This window comes from Botryllus schlosseri, chromosome 12 (genome assembly GCF_051294905.1).
Source record: "Botryllus schlosseri isolate E-star chromosome 12, Bs_hap1, whole genome shotgun sequence".
Classification (NCBI taxonomy): domain Eukaryota; kingdom Metazoa; phylum Chordata; class Ascidiacea; order Stolidobranchia; family Styelidae; genus Botryllus; species Botryllus schlosseri.
The window spans coordinates 3,913,927-3,938,699 of NC_137247.1; positions in this window are offsets into that span (position 1 = coordinate 3,913,927).

Sequence of the window (24,773 nt, forward strand, 5' to 3'; positions counted from 1 at the left end):
AATTTTACGCAGTGTACAGTTTTTACAGGTTTGACAAATCACGAGATTACAAATGTCACTAGATCAACTTTATGCGCAGCGATCAACCTGTTTCCTTAATCCCAGGTTGTTAAATTCTGATGAACGCGATAATCGACTCTTTAATCAATCCGAATTTTTGATCTTCGCCCAATAGTCACCTCCTATTAACCGCCAAAAGTATCAGACTCCATAACCAAAGATTCTTGTGAATACTACTTTCCAGACCTTTCATCATCCACTCTCACTTGGGGTAGTGTTGACACGTCTGCGAAATCGCCAAGTCCACTTTCAATCGAGCAGAACAGTACGGCGTTACTGCTACTTCTACCCGAGTATCGTAACGCTGGCTAATTACACCGCCTCTGGTATTGACGTGAAAGAGAGAGAGAGAGAGAGAGAGAGAGCGAGTCTAGTGTCTTAGCTTTGAGGGAAAACCGTGTACAGAACATAGAATTTCTGTCTTACAGAATATGACATCAGTGGAGTGCTCTTTCGATAAGGGGCCGAGCAGCTCCAGCAGTTAGGCGAATTTTCTGAATGAATCGGGAAAACTTTACCCGCATATTTACCGTCATTTGACGTACGTTATTGTCGCGGAGATACCCATCAGTAGTGTCAAGACTATGGTTACTAAGATGACGGCAGTAGGTTGTTGGAAATCATTTGATTGGTAATTTTAACTCAACGGTTTCGTTCACCATATTCAATGTTTATTTAGGGTTGATTCGACTGCTTCAATCGACACTGGGAATCGATGACGTACACGCGAAGAGGTGGATAGTCCTGTACTGTGACATTAACACAGGTGGTCAAAGTCATCGTTGTTGGTCCTCAAGCAGTGCTAGAATCAAGGTCGTTTATTTCTGGTGAAGTATAAGTATATAGGTAGAGATTTATGATGGGTAAAAATGTAAGTATTCTAGTCCTAGTATTGCCAGGAGACTGAAAATTGTCAAGTAGAAGCATAGTCTAAACCAGTGGTTCCCAACTTTTTTTGTCTCATCGCCCCCTTATCAAACTCGACCCAAATTTTCGCCCCCCCCCCATATTTACGAATCTGCAAAAGAGGATATATAAACGGCAAACCCATTCACGTTACCCTGATCGCTTGTGTTCCGACTAAAAAGAGGTCACTTTTCCGAATAGGTGCTCGGAAAACGGTTTCCGCGCCTATTGTCCGTTGATTGGACCTTTTTCGCGATCATTTGTTGGCCGTGTTCATTAAATATATCCCACTGCACTTCTAATATTTCCGCCCCTATCCCCCATTAGAAATTTTGGAGCCTTCTCAGGGTGATGATGCATTTTTTCGTCCGGAGAGAGTTTGACTATATGTTGAATCACCAAAGTGTTCAGCAACGACAACAATCATTACTATCGTTCGATTTTGAACCAACCAATAGCGCCGACGATTCGTTTCGACTAAAACGGCAACTGGTCCAATCAATACTCAGAAAGACGTAAATTTACGTGTTTCTATATAAGGATAAATATTCTTACTATGCCTTGTGAGTCCAAGTCGCCAAGCTTCCAGTCAACAAAGCTTTGAGGGCAAGCTGGCTGGATCTCCAAACTCCGGATATACCGAATTAGCAAACATTTTATAGAACCTCACTGTCATATAAAAGCAACGCAACTCGAGACACGCTAAAAATACTCAAGGAGTCGCTGATAAGAAAGCGCAATGCGATACACTCATATTGTTCACAGTCCGGGTCAAATTGTATAGATTTTTACGAAGCTCGTCCGATAATTCTGAGTGGCCTTGTTGGTCACGATACTTTGTAACAGTATTGTGATCATATCTATGATAAGATCAAGCTAATCCATCCATTCATCAGCTTCAAGTTCAGTATAGTCGATACTTGATAGCCTGAAACTGAGTATTTCGGTTTCAAAAACTGGATAAAATGGTACAAAGCCATGACCATTCAGTTCTTCGATTTGAAAACCATGTGAAAGTGGATTTGTGCGATCGCTAGTTAACAATCAAAACTATGACCAGTCCAAAATCGACTAACGCTTATGCACATCCAACCGCAAGTGCGGTTATATTCATTTTCATCACGATATATTACGTTTTTATTGGGAAACAACCCCATTTACATCAAATTGTTTTTAAGATGGCTGGAACCTAAATGGTTTTTATTTTTGTGGATCGTCCTATAGAAAGTCCACTGATTTTGGGTGATGAAATATTGGTCAAGGTGTCATCAGGTCATTTTGATCCATTCTGAGATTTGGTAGCATATATTCCCACTGGACTACGATAGGTTACAAATATGGACCAACAACTCGCAAAATATTCAATCCAATATGAGAATTGTGAATTCCAGAGACACATATCGCGAGAAATGACTTGTTTGTACAAAGACAACAACAAATCATATACGCGGTGCTGGCCTGGGAAAGAAACAATAACCTGACCTGTTGTGTGTGTAATTTTACATTTATTTTGCGCAGGACGCAATCATATGTCCATTTTATACAAGGTAAAAATAATATTACTATTCCCATCTTCCGCCTGGTAGTCTTAGCAACTTTCCATTCAGGTCATTTTCTTTGAAATTTAGGTGTCACAGATAGAAATGGGAATCTGGACGGCAACGAATGACCAGTCTGAAAAGAACCCACAAATGTACGTCCGCGGGTCTGTATGTATATATATATATATGAGCTGACACCGAGGGACTGCATTATCCCTCTTATAGAATTGGTCGGAGTCATCTCATCTATACAGGAATATATCCGTGCAAGCAAGTGAGTTACATATCTTGACATGATACTGTAGTGGATTGCTGATCGTGCAGTAATAGGACAAGGACATGCATAGATTATCCTTGACGCAATTTTGTTACCGGAATGTCCGTCAATACTATGATGTTTATGGTGTATTGTACTATAATATAATGTACATCATACTATCGTGTAAAGGTTTATAATACCATATTTACTCATTGTTTTGTAAAAATAGTTAGTTGAAAATCTCAAGATATATATAGTCACGGGCGTTATCAACTGTTTGTATCTGTTTGGCTTTTGTCTGACAATCGGCACCGAAAACATAACGTTATTTACGAATAAAATTAATGATAGGTCGTATGAATATGAAATCGTATTATTCATTATCTGCGAATATTATATATATTAGTTATGTGCCATACACTTACAAAATTGCATTTATCCGCGTGCGGCATCTATAGCCGGGCACTGCATCGTACCGGGTGCTTCCTGTGATGTGAACCTTACATTTGTAGTCCATCTCGCAACCAAATAACTCCGGGTGGTACGAGGCTATATGTAATATGGCGGTTCACATTTGTGAAAATCAGTACTGTAAATCGCGGAAAAAGAAATTAAACCTTTCCATTTCGTTCATAATTGAATACTAGTCAGCCCTCAAGACTACCGGACCTCGATCTAACATGTCAACCTCGCCTATCGACACATGCGTCATTTATTTTCACCACTAGTCATTTCATGTTATCCCTTGCTCCTTTTCGTCCAGTGTGCATATGCATGTGCATTGTCATGCCTCATAGGCTATATGTATCGCCTATAGGTCCAGGTGGGTGTCTGATTCCATGGACTACTCCTCGCCGTTTCGATACCTTTCTATCGCTTCATTGTATTGCAGTCTAGTGGAGTTTTGAAATAATGAAATCTAGTTCGTGCAGCTCATGATATGGAATCTAAGGCGATGATATTTCATATACAATACGATCCCTTACAGTGGACGGCATTAAATGCACGTTATCACATTATTGCCTGCGCAGTCGCTATATTTTACCAACAAAATACGAAAACACACAAAACTATTTTCGTTCTGACTGAAATCGAGTGATATTTTCAAGCGTTTGGATTAAGATCTCTGAATCGCATTTTCCTGACAAACCCATTACGACACAGTGGATTGAGAAGGGCGTAGCCTACTGTATGTATGACTGACACGCATCTCGAATTTCAGATCTTACGAAGAATGGAGCTGCAAAGAATCGCATCTGTAACAGGCATCATCATATTTCTGGATCTGTGCTCTGGTGATAACTGCAATATGGCTTTTAATCGTCCAGTGCAACAGGGCTTGCTGGGTGAATTAACCAACTGGGTTCTGGATCCAGATTATGTGAGATAAGATTACACTACAAAAGTGAAGCGCATTCGATGTGTTAGTTATTAGATATGGTTGTTTTGAAGTAAAACCATTTAGCGCTGGAACGGTCTACCTTTTCAGCCGAACGGACCACATGCGGTTACTGATGATCACGTTTGATTGTTGACGATTTTTTTTAAAAGTTTTAGGCCCCAGATGGCGATGAGATGCAAAGAAGGGGCGACTAAAATATTAACAATATAGAATGTGTACACCGTGGTCCGCAGTAGCCCCGAACCTGATTTTAGGACATTGAGCCCATCATGTACAATGTTTGTAGGTTGAAGGTATTTTCGCTTTATATGCTTGCTTACATGATACCGAGGATGATAAGTGCACGACTAGGTCAACAGTAATTCATTTTCAACTGACCGGTTCGGTATACTATCTGAATAGGATTGGTGACGCGTTTCTATTCTGCGATTTTATTCAAATTTATTTCTTAGTTTTCCTGAGTGCTGCAGGGTAGCTGTATACTGCTCAACTAGCCAACCTTGCTCTAAAGACAATTGCAATCTTATTATTACGAGAATGAACTCTGACTTGATACGAACAGAACTTTTTTCAATTTGCAAGTATCCGCGATTTCAGTAACTCCAATTCTAATCTTATTAGCAAAAAAACACTGCTCTAATTGTAATTCTAATCTAATTCGTGAAATATTTCTATGCTCCAATTTTAATTTAGATTTAAATCCTGGTTGTCCCGTACAAGCATTTCCCGTTCAATCTCCCAGTTTTCGTGAATTCAGTAATTCTAATTCTAATCTAATCTGCAAAAAAAACCCACTGTGTACCTAAACTTCTAATTCATAATCAAATTTGGAAAAAATCTGGGTAGCTATAATTCTAATTTTAGTCTGATTTTGAAAAAAACTGTGATTCCAATTGTAATCTAATTTGGAAAAGACTGTATCTATAATTCTGGTTCTAGACCAGTGGTTCCCAACGTAGGCGATATCGCCCCCCAGGGGGCGATTTGGCGTTCTAGGTGGGCGAAAATGACGTAGGGGGCGATAGGGGAGCAAAAATGGACAAAGGGGGCGACGGGGGGCGAAAATAGCGAAGGGGGCGATAGGGGGGCGATGACGCGTCAAACCAGCTGACCTTTTTTTTTTAGTAAACCCACGGAAATTTGATTACAAAAGTGTCAAATTAGGCTTCGAGCCGTAAAGTTGACCTTTTTTTTATTAGTCAACCCTCCGGTGATTACAGATTGTATTCCCAATTTTCGGTACACAAAATTTGGGGCGCGATGGTCGGTGTTGAGCTTGAAAAGGGGGCGATGGGTCGAAAAAGGTTGGGAGCCACTGTTCTAGACTAATTAAAATAAAACCTGTGTAGCTATATTTCTATTTCTAGTCTAATTTGAAAAAAGACTGTACCGCTATAATTCTAATTCTAATCAAATTATAAAAAGCAGAACATTTTTTGTTGTGAAACTCTGGATGTGAAATACTCTCCAATAGACAAAACAGATATATAAGCCGCATACGCTACAACGATATTGCAAACATAAAAATGTAGAGAAAATTAAAAATTTGTATGATATGTTCCTCCTAATTACGACATCGTATATAATTTTTCTGTTCGATATGACATGTTGATTCAACTGCGTATATATGATGCTTATCACAGACGAGGACGTGGTACGGCCGTCGGTGCAATATTCAAGTTGATTCTCTAAACTGTTCGGGGAATGGCATCGCGTATTCACTGTTGCAGAGTGAGTATATAGAAGTAATTGTTTAAACAGGGCTTCTCAAACTGTGGGTCGCAAAACATTATCCGTTGCTAAGCCAGGGTTACAATGGATGACCATGGTCAATCAGCTGAATACGCGTGCGTCCTAATCATTTTCTAGAATTTGCAACCTAAACAGTATTATTGAAAAAAAAATATCCTAGTTTACCGGTTGAAGCCACATTTGGTGTGCTGCATATTTTAGGAAGCCCCATAGATGAAAAAGGCCTTTTTGACGGCCCTATTGAATGATAACGTTGTCGAGAAGAGAAAGTCCAATGAAGTGAAATATGCGGTCGCAAAGCAAACTAGTTTGAAAAGCTTTATATGTCAGAGCATATGCGATAGATAAAAATTAAAATACAAATGTACTTTATCGGGCCTTATATTGGTGAATTGCAATTATTTATTAGTACTTATTTTAAAGCCTAATAACCTGCACATATATATTACAGGCAAAACAATTATGCAGTCGATGAAGAGTGAGCTCGACTCAATTCGACGCAAAGGCGTACCCAGGATGCTTCATATAGTAGAATATTTTACAAATCAAACATCCCTTGAATTGGAGAAGGTAATGATGCATTAGTGCTTGAATAAAGTTAAATTTAGTGTCCTGCGTCGAGTATATCTCGTGATATACACCTGTATTTTATAGGCATGGTATTAATAATACTTGCGTCAGAAGTTTAGTCTAAAGCAGTGCTGGTGTCAAACATACGGCCCGCGAAGCAATTCTGAGTGGATTGAAAAATGATTTTCTGACAAATTTTAGGCATGAAATATTCTAATTATTGATGCTTTAAGATGGCAAATGTAGAGCATGTTCTATTGTTCATGGGCCACACTATAACTCTTTGACAGTGGTGTTGTAGTTTCACTCTGTAGTCACCATTAAGAACAAGTGAGTGAAATTCACACCCAATTCCGTGAAGGTAAAACTTGCGCACTGAATTCCGAGTTTTATGGACAAATTAACCAAAATGTAGTTATGAACTGAAGAGAAAACACCAGCATTGCGAAACCGCTATATGCAGGTTACGCTGAGAATGAAATAGCCAAACAAAAATATTATTGAAATATCCATGGTCGCAGTGCTGAAGCACTTCTGACACGGGTATCGCGGTTTTTTGATGATGAAAGAAATTACCAGGTCTGCTTTTTTTGCTAATTCCGTTCTTTGCGAATAACGGCATCGCTATAGAACTGAACCCCATGATCCGTAGTATAATATAATGCTCGATAAAGCATATTCCTGTAAAAACAAAGTCATGGATTTGGAGGTAATATTTTGGAATCAAGTTGAGTAACGCAAGTTGAGTTTGACACCCCTGGCCTAAAGCAATGATGTCAGAATATATAAACGAATCGCGGAGGCCTGAGAGGGATGGGATGAACAAGACTCCGACAACTATGGAATATTTCCAGGTTTTCTAAACTAGAGCAAAGTCAAAATTATAGCTATACATATTCGATGCGACTGGAATTACAATTGTAGCTCGACAGTTTTCTGAAATTATATTAGAATAAGAATTACTGAATTCAAGAAAACTTGGAAATTAAATCAAATTCAGTTCATATCAAATCAGAGATTATTCTCATAACCATGAGAATGGCAAATGTCTGAACACCAATAGTTTGACTCATTGCGCATTATACTGTTCTCCTGTAGCAATATCAGGAAAACCAGAAATGAGATTAGAATTAAAATGACGAATAGAACAATTCACAGATTAGATTAAATTAGAGTACCGTTTTTTTGCCACAATTAGTCTAATTCAATGGTTCTCAACCTTTTCGGTGTCACGGAACCCTTTAGACAAATTATTGCTTCTGCGGGCCCCTGCCTAAATTTTGCCTGGATTTCAATTAACATATCATTGACTATTGTCAGCATTATACTGCTCAACTATACTGAGCCCAGTCCAATTGTCGTTCGACCGAACGTAAGTTGTACAGGTACATACCATTGGGATAAAAATGAATAAGTAATTGATATATTACTAAATTATAGAAATATCTGTACATTAGGGGAAAGGGTCAGGGGATTTTAGCGCGAGTTGCGCCTTGTACTGTTAAGACTTACATAAAATAAAGGACTGCTGTTGTCTTTCCCGAATTAAACCGCATGTTTTCTACACTAGCGTGTTTGAGCTTAACACATGCGCATTTAAAGAGAGAGATGAAAGTATAAAGATCGCTTTTCGTTTTTTCCAAAGATTCTTCAAGGTGATAACGGACCCCAAAATGCTTTCTCCTCGGACCCCAAGGGGTCCGTTGACCCTAGGTTGGTAACCTATGGTCTAGTTCAGGGGCGGGCAACATACGGCCAGCGGGCCGGATCCGGGATTTTGTCCGTCCCGCGGACAGTTTTCCGTCTTACATGATAATGTGGCCCGCGGCTCCAGTCTGCCGAGATACCCCACTACTTGCTTACTACGTCAAATTTTAGTGACTGTATTTAATTATATACGTATGTGCGCACTTATTTTTGATTACGTAACCGCTGACTTGTAGCACGGCACAATTCTAGGCTTTTGTAAGGCACCCACCGCTTATGCCAGTTGTCACCAACTCAAAACGGGTCGAAGGCCACTTTTCAAATTTCGTAGAGGATGCGACTTGTATAGCACGGCACACTTCCAGGCTTTTGTAAGGCACCGCCTATGCCAGGGGTGTCCAACTCAAAACGGGTCGCAGGCCACTTTTCAAAGTTCGTATATAGAGGACCCGGGCCGCATGAATTCAATATCGAGATTAATTAGGCCACACATTTGAACGACGACGCTATCTCGTCACCTACTCAACCCTTATGAATTGATATCTTAGTAAATTAGTGTTACCGGGCTTATCGAACGCGTTGAAATCTTAATTAGGGATTGCACCGTGTGTTGATTGATCGGGGAAAAGCAGACAGGGCGGCGCCTGTATGACAATGTTATTCTCAAATCCACACTGTCTTCGCCATTATCGGCGAGGAATGGCTTTGAAGTGACATTGCTGTTGTTACAATACATTCATTAAATGCGATTTATTCCTTGTATATGTGGATAAATGGGCTAATATTGCATCGATTCAGTAATCCGGCCCGCCAAGTACTTAATTTTCCTATATCCGGCCCGTCGACTGGAGAAGTTGCCCGCCCCTGGTCGAGTTGGACAGCTAGAACTATCTAATTGTGCAAGTCTGGCATGACAAAAGACTGCTAGGTTATGAAAATGACGAATAGGCTGATGTTCATTTTCTATACTATGTGATATGAATGGTGAAAATATGTAGGTTCAATTTAAAACTTACAAATCTTTGCCATGTAAAATAGTGGGCTGGGAGGCTGGTACAGATAACTGCGGCAGGGTAAATAGATTAGATGGTTCATTGCGGCGTTACTTCTATACTCGCCTTGAGTATGACCAATGAATACTTTAGCCATCTCAGACTATAAGACTTTACCAGTGGCGGCTCGTCCTATAGGGCAACTGGGGCATTGCCCCACCTAAAATTCTGTTCAATAACAATTTAACCATTTATAGACGCACAGCAATCAATACATACCGAGATCACAGCGAAACCCGCGTTCTTCTTGTGCTTTCGCTTGCAAATGCCCATACATAGCGAAGTCTCTGCGAAAATCGAATTCTCTTCTGTGTTTTCGCTTTGAGAATGCCTAGCCGGGGCTTGCCCCGGTAGCGCTCATAACAAGCTTTCACTATCTATTCTCTCAAAGCCGCGCACAATAAAGAAACGGTGATTTACTCTCTCCTATTCGTAAAATGGCCGAGCAACCGGGGCAAATATGCCTGTCGCCCCTAAGGTGTGATGTAACAATCGTATCTATATCTGAACTCGGTTACCGTAATATGCGTTGAGTCGACCTTTGCTGGTATAGGTCGATTTTGACGGTGTTTCGCACCATGATAATTCTTGAAACTTGGTATGATATGTCGTGAAGGTAGTATTTAACACTGCTCCAAGTTTCAGGCTTGCTACTTAAAGATAAGGGTAGTAATTCCGTTTCCAAAGTTCAGTGTGTGCTGATCTATCATGTACAATTGTACATAGTACAGCAAACAGATTTTACTCAAAAGCCAGTATTGGTCTCCATTGATTTTGACGATGTTCTATACCGAGATCGGTCATGACATTTGGCACGGTAAGTGTTAGTATCGACCGCTGTAACAAGTTTCAAGTTTGTCACTGAACTATGTGGGTGGTAATTTCGTTTCCAAAGTCGAGTAAGAGCTGACTCTTCATTTATCGCTAACAAATTAACGCAAAAGCCGTTATTGGTCTCTATTGATTTTAACGATGTTCCATACCTAGATCTGTCATGAGCTTTTGCACGGTATGTCTTGATTTTAGTATCGAACGCGGTGCCAAGTCTTAAAGTTGACACTCAATGATTGAGGCAGTTATTTCGTTTTCGAGGTCGAGTATGGTAGAGATGCGCGCTGATCTGATACTTAGCCTACCTACGTCATTGCGGATCTCACGCAAAAGCCGGTGTCGGTCTGTGCTAATCTATAGTCTGCGTTCCATAACGAGATCGGTGATGATATTTCCAATGGTATATCTCGATGATCGCATGAAACAGCTAACCAAGATTCTCGGTTTGCATTCAAATATTCACATAATTTTATGTTCGCCAATGTCCATTTCACTGTGAAATTGTGGCCTTCAAACCATTTGCTTACAATCTTCTGTCAAATGCGATAGCTATTTCATTTTCGATGTCGGCTAACAGCTGATCATTCGATCAGCCTATTCCTCGATCTATTTTAGTCAAAGTTCGGTGTTCGTCTGTTTGTATTGATTTTGACAGTGTACCATACCGGAATGGGTTATGAGATTGCGTATGCTACTTCTCGATGATTTCTTGTAACAGTATACTAAGTTTACGGCTTTTATTCATGTATTTATTGATTAATATATTTTCCAACGGCGATTTCGCAGCAGACTTATAGACAGTAAGCCGTATGTGTTGTGGCACAGTCTCCAGTTTCAAGCCCAAAATGTCCTATGTTGTTCCGAGACCGAAGTTCCGAGGCTGCTGTCCTTAGTTCTTCAAAGACCATTCAAATTGATGTTCTGGATTCAATATGACAGGCCCAATCTATGAGATAACAATTGCGTATGTGTCCGAACTCGTTGACCTTTCCAGTTAGGCTTACGCAATCTCTCGAGTTCTAGTCATTGGAATTAGTCAGGTCAAGTCAAGCGCGAACATGAATCGTATTGAATCTTTGCTCCGTACGTAGTTTACGCAGTTGCCTTTAGAGCGAAAATGAGAGGTCTAGAAGTTGTCCACTGTCCAGTCTATTGATCCAATCGTACGCCGGGTGCCTCCGCTTTGGTTGCCTATTATCACCTGGTCGTAACCAGAGATGGCCACAGTCCGGTTCTGGAGCCGGAGCAGGATTTCAATGTTTTTTTTTTACCTGGCCGGACTGGATCCGGATTTTGAATTTGGGGTGACGGTCGGATTTTAGCCGGATTTTTTTGCTGTGATATGATTAATTAGCATTGTTCTGGCAGGATTTTTTCGGATTCCGAACTGGACATTCACCAGCCGGATTTCTTTGGACTCTGAATTTCCAATTGCCAGCCGGATCCGGATAGATTCGGATCCCGAAATTTTGGAATCCGCCCATCTCTGGTCGTAACACACCAGGATCGTGTACGAAACACTTTCGGACGGGCTTAGAAAAATTAGGGTCAATCGATTTGCATAATCTCTAACTCTACCATGAAATCATAACGCATGCTACTAAGGATGACCTGATACTTGATTCGTGGCATAGGGCGATTCTTAGTTCACGTTCATTTTGTAAAATAATCCTTTGATTAAAAATAAATGAATAAAACATTTGTTACCACACTTCAAGTCACGGCTCACCGGCAAACCTCTCGCGGCACCTACGTTAAAATCACTGTTGTCGGGAAATTCATGTGACCATCATAAAGTTACTTTTTTACGTTGGAAAACGCCATTGTGACGTCATCTTGATAAAAGTCGCTCGCAGCCCTTGCCCCACCACCCGATATTGTCACGAGCCGCCACTGGACTTTACGAAATGTCTCCATTTGTCCACAACAGAATGCGTTGGAATTAAACGTTGACGAATTAGCGGCATCGCTTCTAGCTGTACCTGCTTAGGCATACGGTTTTACGAACTGTATCTATTTGTTCACAGCGATGCCATTCTACCATTCCTGAAACCTGCATCGATTACGAAGTATCGGAATCACTTGGCGATGATTTGATGGATATGATGGAGTTCTTAATACGCGCCGCAGGTATAAGTCAAGTGCGCGACCCTCCTTCAATCCTAACAGCGCCTATTTCCTCCACAACAGGAGTCGAAACAGTGAAGGGGGAACGTCCATTTAGCGTGGATCTTAATTGCACGGAACATCACGGTTGACACCGTCGGTGACATGGTGCCTTTGGACTGAAGGAACGACCTGATCTTGTAGCGTCGACACAAATGCAATTACAGTTTTACATTTATATTAAAAAAAAGAAAAAAAGTATATACGAATATTCCGCTACTTCGTTAAAAAATATATTATGCTGAGACTGCCACCGTTTCGTCATTATATGCTCCAGCTATTAATTCGATGTATACCATATGGATTCTTCTTTACTGGTGAAGCAAAAGATGGCGTGCGGAAAAATTGCTTTGAATTGACTGAATATTTATCGAAATTGTCGAGGAACGTCTTCCGCAACACCTTAGCCTCATATAGTGTTGCATTTAAAACAAGTATCAATTTAAAACAAACATTGTTCAACATGGCCCTTGTTTAAAACATGTTTGTTAGTGTTATCTTTACATTTTTTAGCCTTGTTGTCTATAGAGTCTTCATTGTGACGTCACATGGATTGACATTGACAATTCAAAACATAGGATAAACGTGGCTCCTTTCACGAAAAAGGCTTCCGACCCTGTCATAAACATACCAAAAATAACATTAACCAGGACTACATCGATATGCATGCAGCATTTTACGGTCAGCGGTTATCATAATCCGAACACCCATTCCGTTCCAATAATCTATAACTACATGCTATAACTGTTGAACAAACGACGAGTTCGAGGGCACCAACCATTCCATATATCGTATGCGTGGACAATCTCGGGTGCAAATCGTCCGTAGACTCGCACTTCATGTTTTTTCGAAAGTATTTACACATTTATGGAATAAATATGCAACATTAAAAAAAAATTAGGAAAGGTATTTTTTATACACCTTTTACAACATGTTGTAAACAAAGTGTTTTCAAACACCATTTGTTTCTAATGCAACCCTAGCCTCACATATGCAGCAATAATTTTGAAAAGTGGTCAGCAACCTACGGTCCGTTAAAGGTCCACGAAAAGTTTGTGTACTTTTACAAGTCAAATGAAGGTTCAGAATTATAGCAGTGACGATCAATCATGAAAACTAGGTAAATTCAAGAAAATTCAACTCACACAATTCAACGATAAATAGATCATCGCAAATTCTATCACTACATATTAGAAATTAGATCATACCTTGGGCATTTAAATCCTGAAAGCAGATGGCGAGAAGCGACACAGGCAATTCCCACAACACTTCGGTTGGAATTTCGGAGTCTCCCGCGCATGTTATCAACTGTTTCTGTATATACCGAATGAAGTCAAGGTTTGGTTTAGAGTTGGGAACAGGGATAAAGACAGATTTAGGGTGAGGGGCTAGGTCAGGTGACTTACGGCAGTGTTTGGGCGAGCAGGGTCAACATTTTCTGGTGCCGACTGAATCGCGTTAGCCGTACGTGCGTACATGTTCTCGACACGTGGATTTGGCCTGTGCGAGCAACTATCAGTGATTCAACGATTGCGCAGCCTGGAATTAATGATGTATTTTTGTTCTATGGGCTGCAAAGCTATTTCACGTGGCTCGCGAAGACGTTTTATATGTTACACTTTCGTATTCAATTTTCCAAATATTCCAAACACTTTATATTCTCAAGCTTACAAGAGTAAAGGCACATTCTCCTCCCAATTAAATTGTTTTGCGCCCATAAGCGCCATACAATCCACGTTGCCATGCTAACAATAATTCGTTAGCCAGATTTTCGTCACATTCATATTGATAGGAACGTGAAAGCCAACAGTGTGTTATTGTGTATGCGTGAGGTTGAAATTCATTCTTTCCTCCAAAGTCATTTACACCAAGTCGATATTCTTAATTTTGATAGCCCATCCGCCGACTTGGAGCACGGTCCACATTCCGACTTTTTTAAAACACCTCTTAAGCAGATTGGATGGTGAGGAGCCTAGATAAGCCTTTCACGTCTGTAATCACCTGTTACATGCAGGACCACAACTGCCGTACCCAAACCTCGCTATCGGTACATCGAGCTGGAAAATTATCTCCTGAATCAACACAAATTATGTATAGTATTTCTTTGGAGAATTATTGAACTTCTATCAAATTTTCTTCGCGCTGTGAGCGATTTGACATCGTTCGAAGTCGTGATTTTAATGGTGTTTTCGTTGTTAACGCACTGGAAAAATAAAAACTGACGCCCACGAGTAGTGCTTTAAACGTTAGTCGCGAAAGGGCGTCTGGTGGGCCGCGAACTGAAAAAGGTTGAGAAGCACTGAAACGAACCTCTTGTGAAATTGAAATGGGACTGATATAGCTTATATTGAGGCGTTAGTTAAACGTTACTCGTGAACTATTGGCTCTGTATAGGGTTGCATTTAAAACAAACGATGATCGAAAATATAGGGTAAATATAGCTCCTTTGGCGAAATATCCATAGTGTTGCTGTTGAACCGACTATTTTGATGGTTCCAACCATCCCATATCGATATACGTCGGCTATATCAGGTGGTAATTATCCGTAGGCTCATACAGCATGTTTCTTGGAAAGTATTTACAAAATTATGGCATAATTTTACAACTTAAAAAAAAACACAATTTTGTTTATTAAAAAAGGCCTTTGTTTAAAACAATGTTAAAACATGTCTTAAACAAAGTGTTTTAATACACCGTTTGTTTTAAATGGCCCTAGTCATTATCATTAGAACGCCAACGGGGATTGATAAATTCTCTGGTCTCTCTCCGATCGGATTCCTAAGTCGGGTTATTGGCCAGGCTTCGATCCGAAAATCACCGATAATGATAAATCAAACGAGTAGGCTACCTGTTTCTAGTAAAATACAAAAACAGTCTATTTAGGGTTGCATTTAAAGTCATTAAAGTCATATTTCGTCAACCTACATCAGTGTCTGTGGAGCGCCTATTTTCCTTAGTAAAGTCATTTTTACGTCCAAATCGTAGCTACAAAGACTGTAACATTCTACACTACATGAAACTGTACTACAACAGTGGTTTAAAATATATAAATTGATATGTAGTACTTTTATGTCGCGTATTTTTTACTCTTTAGTTCCGTGGGTGACATTGTTCGCATGTAAAAATACACGATTTCCATATAAAGTCATATACAGTCAAATTTTCCAAAAAATAAAGTCATATTATTGATTTTTAAGGTCATATAAAAATGGCCCTAATAATGACCAACGACCGTAAAAATGATGCTTGTCGATGTGGTCATGATCAAATATATTTTTCGTCCATTTAAGAGACATATTAAGTTTAGGATCCATATTTATTCTGTGTTTTCAATTGCAATTCGTAAGGCGCCACATAACAATGTATATTCCCTATGACGTCGCAATTGCAGAAACTTGACGCCATGGCTAACAAAAACACTATAAAAACAGGTTTAAAACAAGGGCATATTCTAAATATGTTTGTTTCAAATGCAACCGTAATTGCAAAATTAGGGCAGAAGCAACAAGGATGGCGACCAGAAGTTCATATTCGTATACGATATCGAAGAATTTTAATCGGAAACTCCGTCACCGTCGGACACAACGTGAAGACGGATTTCCCATCAATTAGTCTGACAAACCATAGCAACGCACTTTGAAGCTACGGGATCGCATTTATCAAAACCGATAGGTCAGGCCGAGGTCGGTATTTTTTAACCATATTTTAAGCATGGTGACGTTGGAAAAGACACGAGACATCCACAAATCCTTCCAAATCACAACACATTATAGCGATACAGTCATACATTACGCGTCAAAAAATCAGCAGATCTATTCGTAGCGTCGGGAACAACGCTGTGAGCTGTGAATATCAGGGAAACAAGAATAATCCAAACAGGCAAACATGACATAGGGAGCGTGAGTTGAAATAAGTGCCGGTTATACTGCATCTCGCCGAAAAACGTACGCACGTCAAAAATAAATATTGGTCGCATTCCTAACGACGTATCTAAATAAGCCTGAAATGTTTACCCGGAGAGGAATAATTTTACATTAATATTTGAAAACAGTTTACCCGGCACACCCGGTATATTTGATACCTGCCTGATTTTCATACTACGTTGAATTTGAGTATGTTGGCAAAATGACAGAAAATCCAAATCTGCACTCATTTGTTTGGAAAGCGAACCACGAAAGGACAGTGAAATTTTATGAATATAAATTTGGCTCGACGGATCTTATATAGATGGACTTCTCGGTAGTGGTATGTACAATTGATACTGACATTCCTATTGAACCGACCAGGATCGCCAGGTAAGATTTTCATCATCATGTGATAATTCTATCACCACATAGGCCTACATTCAAAATATGCATATCGAATTTAGAGATCTGTTTCCAACGACCCGGCCATACGGTTTTCTAACTTCTTTTAACGCCAGGGCGAACGTACTGGTGAAGCGTCCGGCTTCTAGATTGGTAGTTCATGGTTTCGATTCCCGGTCGTGTCAGACGTAAGACCTGATTAATAACACGGATATCCATGACTTCCCCGCTTGGCGTTCAGCATTACCGGGATAGCATGTAGTGGCGGTGCAAGAATGAGAAAGCCGTATAAGGCTATATCTGCACCTTATATACAATATATACAATATATACAATTTTAGTTCACAAATTAAACCTTGGCGGCAAGGAGTGTGTAATTTTAGTGCTCGAAGGAATCATTTCTCGCTACACGTTTTGAATCAGCCGAATTAATAATCCATCCACAATAGTGTACGTAATTCATTGTGTATTGCCCGACTGATAATATCTTATTAACGCACAAAACAAACGGTATGACGACCATGAGTAAAATTCGAATTTGAGGTAAAACGCATAAATTGACAGCCATATATTTTCCATTCAGAAATCTCGAAGACCATGAGAGTTATAATATTCGTAACAGCAGTCGCATTCGCGATTCTCATCTCGTCAGATCTATGTTGCGGCGACAACTGTACAATGACCAATATAACTGATATAGATGTCTGGAAATTGCATCAAGTACATTGTTTTGTCGGAATGTTATCAAAGGTAAATGTGGTGAGTATGTGTTATTTATACATTTGAAATGAATTATTTACTAAATATTCAACTGTGTTTTACAGAATATAGCACGTGTAAACGCGATACCGGTGGAATACAAAGATTGCGCCACGAGCAACATCGTATATGCGTTTATTCAAAGTGAGTAGAGGAAAATATATTCTTAGAAAAAATAGAATCTGTACGTTATCAAAAGTTGATGAAATTTGTATGAAATATTGCTTTCGTCATTACACAATCAAGGTTACTACATCCTGAATGAACTGAAGAGCGGCGTAGAAGAAGCCGAGGAAAAAGGTGACATTTTTCGGGGGGGAGCCCGAATATGGAAAGGAGTATATAGGAACATCGACAGGTTACTGAAAAAAATAGATGCCGAAATCCGCAAGGTATAATAAACTGACTGGCATGATGCTGCTGCAGAGTCGTCACAGCATCAAATAATATATTCTCAGAGATGTGATGGTGCTGGGTACACAGCAGCTATGCCTACTGTCAGCCAAGAAACTGAAACGATGAAGAAACCTGGCAGAAATCCTTCGTATGATCTTGAAGCCGTGATAGAGTTTCTCACTTTACGCCGGGGTATGTATAATTAATGTAAAATAATTTTCTTTGATCTATCTTACTTTATACATGTACATTGCAGAAACAGGAGACAAGTGGGAAAGCAGCACGCACTTCGGTGCTGACGTTGATTGTGGCGACCCAGAAAACAGAACGTAAAATAGAGATACCATATGTCCTCTTTTAAGAAGATTTGTCCTCGTTTGTCGAGAAAGTTGAATGGTCCCGCGAGGACGCCCGAATTGCAGTTGTTCTTCCATATATGCACAACGATATTTTAGATAACATTTTATTACTTTGCTCAGCATTCTGTATTGCCAACATCACCTTTCCACTTTCCACCTATTTATACATACGCAATAGCTATATACTCAGCGCTCGTTATGATCAAGTGTCATTTTTGCTATAGTTATAATATATCACGATATTTTATCTTTTAAATTGCATGCGTTAATGAACCTCAAGTAACAGCAGTATATTTTAACATATGAATAAAAATATTTGGCAGGATTTTCGTATTACTATCAAATACTGGCAGACAACGGGGAGTTACAGCATATAGCTTCGTATGGTATTCAAATTCCAGCACTGATCAGAGAAAAAAGAGGCTCTAGTCGGCGGTCCAGATATAGGAAATTTAGGTACTTGGCGGCCTGATTGCTGAATTGATACATTATTCGCCCATTTAGCCACATATGCAAGGAATAAATCGTATTTAATGAATGTATTTTAACAACAGCAATGTCACTTCAAAGTCAATTCTCGTCGATAATGGTGAACACAATGCGGATTTGAGAGAGCATTATCGTACAGGCGCCGCCATGTCTGCTTCTCTTTGATTAATCGAAACACGGTGCAAGATTTCAAGGCGTTCGATAAGCCCGGTACGCGTTACCCCGAATTTACCAAGATATCAATTCATAAGGGTTGGGTAGGTGGCGAGATAGCGTACTGGTATAATCCACAGCTACAACACCAATGGGCTGAGGGTTCGAGTCCGACCGAGGTCGACTCCAGAATTCCTACCCAAGTGTTAGAGGTTTATCTAGGCTCCTCCTCGCCATCTCATCTGCATAATCGGTGTCTTACAAAAGCCTAGAAGTGTGCCAAGCTACAAGTCGGTGGTCACGGAATCAAAAATAAGTAACTTTCGCCTGGTGGTAATGACAATTGTAGTCGACAAACTTCGTTACATAATGTCATTTTACTACTGACCGATATTTATTGTACGGAATTTAAACGACAACAAACCGAATAAAAATCCAGACGCCATTTTGTTTTCTTTTCTAGTGCATCGATAATAAATCGAAGCTATTAGTTTTCTGTTTGAACGGTAATGCTGCTTCGACACATAATGTCATTTTACGACTGACCGATATTTATTGAGAGAGAGAGAGAGAGAGAGAGAGAGAGAGTCTTTATTTTCATCGAAATAAAATACATAACAAACGGCAGTGATGGTGGTACAGAAAATAAGCGTGCACTGTATTCGGTATTAGATAGGAATGATCCATAAGACCGTGAAGGTCATCTGGTCTGATCACACCAGCATCAAACAGGTACACTTGACTCTGAACAGTCTGGCTGTAAAAAATGTTTAGTTAAGAAAGGAAAACAGAAAAAGATTAAACAATGGTAGCAAATGACCAAAGATGCACTGTCTGGGCGAGGTAGGGCAACAGTGTTAGTGTAACGACAAGAGGTGATCAAGTAGGGCTTTTTTGAATCTATTATAAGGCAATTCACGGATATGTGGTGGTAATGCATTCCAGATGATAGGTACCGAGTAGTCGATAGATCTCTTAGTTAGGTTGCTATTGGGTGGGGGTAAGTAGATGTTTCCTTTAGACGAGGATCTCGTGTAATGGGAATGGACACGTTTAGCAGGTATGAAAAAGTCTTCAAACACAGGAGGCAGGCTATTGGAAAAATATTTGTGAACAACTTTTGATACTTCGCAACGATATAGTTCATCAACTCGCAAAATTCGATGCTTACGGTAGTAAGGCGATAAATTGGTACGTAAAGGTACAGATGAGATCAGCCGTATCGCAGGGTACGGAATTTAAACGACAACAAACCGAATAAAAATCCAAACGCCATTTTGTTGTCTTTTCTAGTGCATTGATATCATCGAGCGTACGCCGAAGTGAGAATGTCGTTGTGCGGCAGATGTGACGCCGCCATTTTCAAAAATAATTATCAGTTATGCTAGTGCGAAAAATGATCGAGGCGACAGATTTCGCGTCGTCGCGAGAGACCGTTCACACTTTCATTTGGGTGCCTTGGAGTCGACTTTTATTGAAATACGCCAATCAAGTGTTTGCCTACATTAAGAGATCCTGTATACCATCTAAAATAGTACATCGAGCTTGAGCGATCTCTTCCCCTCGATTATTCGAAATTGCCTACCGGTGTCGTCATATTTTGTGATAAGATTGTTGATGTGCAATGTTATATAAAATTCTCTTCTAGCTGCTGACGATCACACCAGACTAGTGTTAGCCTAAAATATTCGGGTTCATTTCAATAGGAATATTGTACATTGAAGTTTTGTACCTCCAAGAAGCTCTTCTAATTCGCTACTAGTTGCTTACGATTACACCTGACCAGTCTCAGCCGAAAGTTTTCCAAGTTTATTTCAACAGTATTATATCAATTCCAATATCAATATCAATATCAATCATTTTCAATTTTGAATACTTCAATTTTGTTCCTCAGTAAAATTCCGGTTAGAAATTCTTGGGGTACATGTTGCTGTCCAAATACAGCGACATCAGTTGGATTCCAGTGCATAACTAGGTTCTATTTTCGACATCACTGCAATCGATATCACCGTAATAGGCCAACGAACGATCCCGGTCTGTGAATAACAAGGTTTTATGCCGGTAAAAGGAATAGGATACTATCAATCTCAATCAATATACTTTTTTTGATTGCTTCGAAAAATTCTTTCATCCACACGGGGCCTACGATATCCACAATAAGTCATCTATAGCGTGTTTCGAAGATTCATTGCTATTTGTAATTTCACCGATTGAGCATACCACCAGCGTGTCGTCGCATCTCTGAAGAGTTCTTTCCACGAAACCATACGTTAGAGTCTAAATATTGTAATGTAATGCTCACCCCTAGATATTAAAAATAATAGTTGGAGATGGCGAACAAGACCACTTGCGTTGTAATAACCGAACAAATATAACCAACAACTGGCAGGGCGTGAAGTTAATGCAGCGATTCGTTGAGAGGTATGTGAGAGAGACCACATCGTATCTAGAGCGCAGTGCCCCTTTAAGCGCAGATTCACGCGATATATTGGTTGATCCAACCGGCCGCGATCTTTAAGCCGTCTGTATATACAATCAACCGGTCCCTGTATACGGTCAGCCGTATATAGGCCTACTCGGGATATTAACGTCCGGTCGTCCGTACCGTAGTTTCCAAATTTGTTGTTGACAGTAGAATTAGAGGACACACAACTGACTGCCTAGTAGCCTATGTATCTAAATCATTACAAAATTCATAAAAAAAAAACGACCGTTAATCAATACTGATCTGGTTCAATAAATTCCCAAAGTGACCTGTCCGAGTAGCTGGAAATCGCTGCGTGTTACGTCAATTGGTGCAGCTGTCAGTGAATCCTCCGCTTTGACATTCGATGATCCACAGGTATCATTGACTTTCATTGTATCAGTAGGCCATTTGTCCCGAGCCAGCATTAGATCGCACCCTTCTGCAGTTTGGTTAAACCTGTATGGGTTGGGTAATACATTGCAGTTTCGCCAAGGAAATGCTATATTTGAACATTCTACTTCATTTATCCGATGAAAGACCGAGACGCAACGTTTTCCGAGCCCAAATTAAGTAGATTTCAGTTGAGCCGGCTGCATTCGACCTCTGGAAATCGGCACTCATTAGGGAAGGAGTGTCGCATCGAAACAGTATAAATACATCTGCAACATGTATAAGAAAGTTCAATGAAATCGTTGACCATAGAAGTGACGAACCAATTCGCATGACGCATTGGAAAAATTTGGTATTGTATCACAACATATGAAATCGCCTGTAAAGCAGTAAGAAGATGGTCACTAATAGATCCTAATATCCCAGACATCCGCTGATATTGCAAGCCAACGTACAACTGCCTTGCTGGAAGATATAGGACTTATTGGAAGTAATAGTTCTCTTTGTGTTCATGTACACCAGGGCTGTCCAACCTTTTCAGCCAAAGGGCCACATTCGACTGACGAAATATTGCGCGGGCCACAAGCCGCGCGAAGCGCGAAAATGTTTCGAAGTTCATAGCTCAATAATATTATCACTTGACTACATTGCGGACCTGCAGTATATCGCTGGGCTCAGTTTGCAAGGACTGGACTATTCAGCGCCTGGACATATCAATTTCGAAAGCTTCGACCAACATGCGTCAATCATTTTGTGCCTAGGTTTCATAGTCGACGGTCTGTCTGCGAGCGCAAACGCTAGGTCGCATATGTTGAACGACACTTTGTCTCGTAATCGAGAATATAGTTAGACTTCATCTGATACATAACCGTTCTTTCATTTTCTCAAAGGGTATCAATATAAAAAAGCAAGACATCGAGTGACAACATGTTGCGCGAAGCGTGTAGAAAATATTTACTTTTGATAAATCTATCGCAAATTTTTCTACTTTATTGTAGTGTACGAAGATCTACCAAAGTGTGTCTGGCTCATGGAAATGCCAATGCGTCGCAACTGGTATTTTAGTCATCACATCTCAAGTTTTGCTTCCAGACTAATTAATTTTTTGGTTGGCCTTGCAAGTTCACAATCTGTGCAATCCATTTTTGATAACATTACCAATTTCGGCAATTACCTCGCGGGCCACTCAAAACCTTCTCGCGGGTCACATGTGGCCCGCGGGCCACGGGTTGGCCGGCCCTGATGTACACAGTAGGGTTCCAATAACTAAAATGCGAACTCTAATTTGTTGTTGATCAATCCTGACATAGGGGATTTTGAACATAATTCTACGTAACCCATTTATATTGGAAACTGAAACCACTATTGATTTCACCCTATTATCGGGAATAAGTCACACTAACTTCGAGTCACAGGTCACACTAACTTCGAGTCACAGGTCACATCGACTAATTTCGCATTTGAATCGAGTCAAGTTACTCGATTTTGGGAGATGGGGTGACTCGACTCGGTCAAGTCAAAATTAATTCATGTCAAGCAGGGTTGCATTTAAAACAAAAATCAATTTAAAACAAACATGTTCAAAACATGGCTCTAATTTAAAACATTTTTTTTAAAGCCTTGACGTCATGAATATTCAATTGTGACGTCATAATGGATTGACATTAACAATTGAAAATATAGGGTATAGCCCCTTTGACGAAATGTCTGTACTATTATTGTTGAACCGACTATTTTGAGGGTTCCAACCATTTCATATCGATATCCGTTGACTATATCGGGTGGTAATTGTCCCTAGGCTCAAACAACATGCTTTTTTGGAAAGTGTTTACACAATTAGGGCATAATTTTACAACTTGAAGATTTTTTAACATGTTTAAAACATGTTTTAAACAAAGTGTTTTAAAACCCATTTGTTTTAAAAGCAACCCTAATGCCAAGTCAAGTTGAATCCGTTCTCAATTTTACGAACTTGTCATTATAATTGTATTGTTATTGTACAACAGTCGCGTTTATCGCCTAGGCCAGTGGTTCCGAACCTTTTTCGACTCATCGCCCCCGTTTCAAGTTCCACACCGATAATCGCCCCCCAATATTGGGAACCGAAAAATGGGCATACAAACTGTAATCACCAGCGATGTGACATAAAATAGGTCATTTCTCCAGCTTGACTCCAATAGGACCGTAACAGCACTTCGTCAGCCCCCCAAAACGCGTGTCTTGGGACCCCCCATTTGGTGATGAACCAAACTTCTGGGGGGCTTCGCCCCTCAGACCCCCTCCCCCGATACCTTTTTACCGCTATTTCTCAGCAAAAATTGTTGGAGTCTTTAGATAGTCGGCTTACTTCGCATGAAGCGCGAAAAATTTCAATCATCCATGATTGAATCGGTCAATATCTTCGGGAATTGCATATATTGCTGTCAATTATTTTATCATCTCTCTGCTCATGTATTCAGATTTACCGGTGGAGCTGAGTGAGGTGTCTTGGAAAATGTAGGGCCCGTAATTAATAATTAAACATATTCGGGTGGACCCGTGGGTATAAAGACTTCGTTACATGATGGCAATTCGTGGCATGTCTGCTATGTCAAAAGATATTCAAATCGCCCATACGTACTAAACTAAAAGACGAACACTATTTAAAATTGGTATTTCTGCGCTGGCAATTAATTTTTCTCTGCGGGATGGCATTTGTCTGCGGGATGGGTTCTGATTGACAGGACAGGAACATTTGGCGCCAGCCATTTAGGCGCCTATGGACCATTAAACATATATTTATATCGTATATGGCATATGGTATATATATCGACGTCGGTTAGCATAAAGACAGTCCTTTTCCGCCAAGGTTTTCTCGTTCTGGCACACTTCTCGGAGTCGCATGTTACATGGCCTGAAATTTCATATGCCTTGATGCGTCATGGCGTGGTAATGGCTGTCGCCGAGATGCCCATTTCTATATCTCATGCGTATTATTTCTTGGGGAAGGGTATCCAATAAGCAAGAAATGTGACACCAAAAAATTGAAAAAGTAGCATAAATTCCCAAAATAATACTCTAATTTATGTTAATTCACGAATAAATGTTGGGCCCCCTTCGAGCTCGGGCCCCTCCCAATTGGGGGTTTGGGGTGCGGCAGTTACGGTCCTAGACTCCAATATAGCCGTTTTAACGCGCCATCGCCCCCTATCGCCCCCTTCGTTCGTT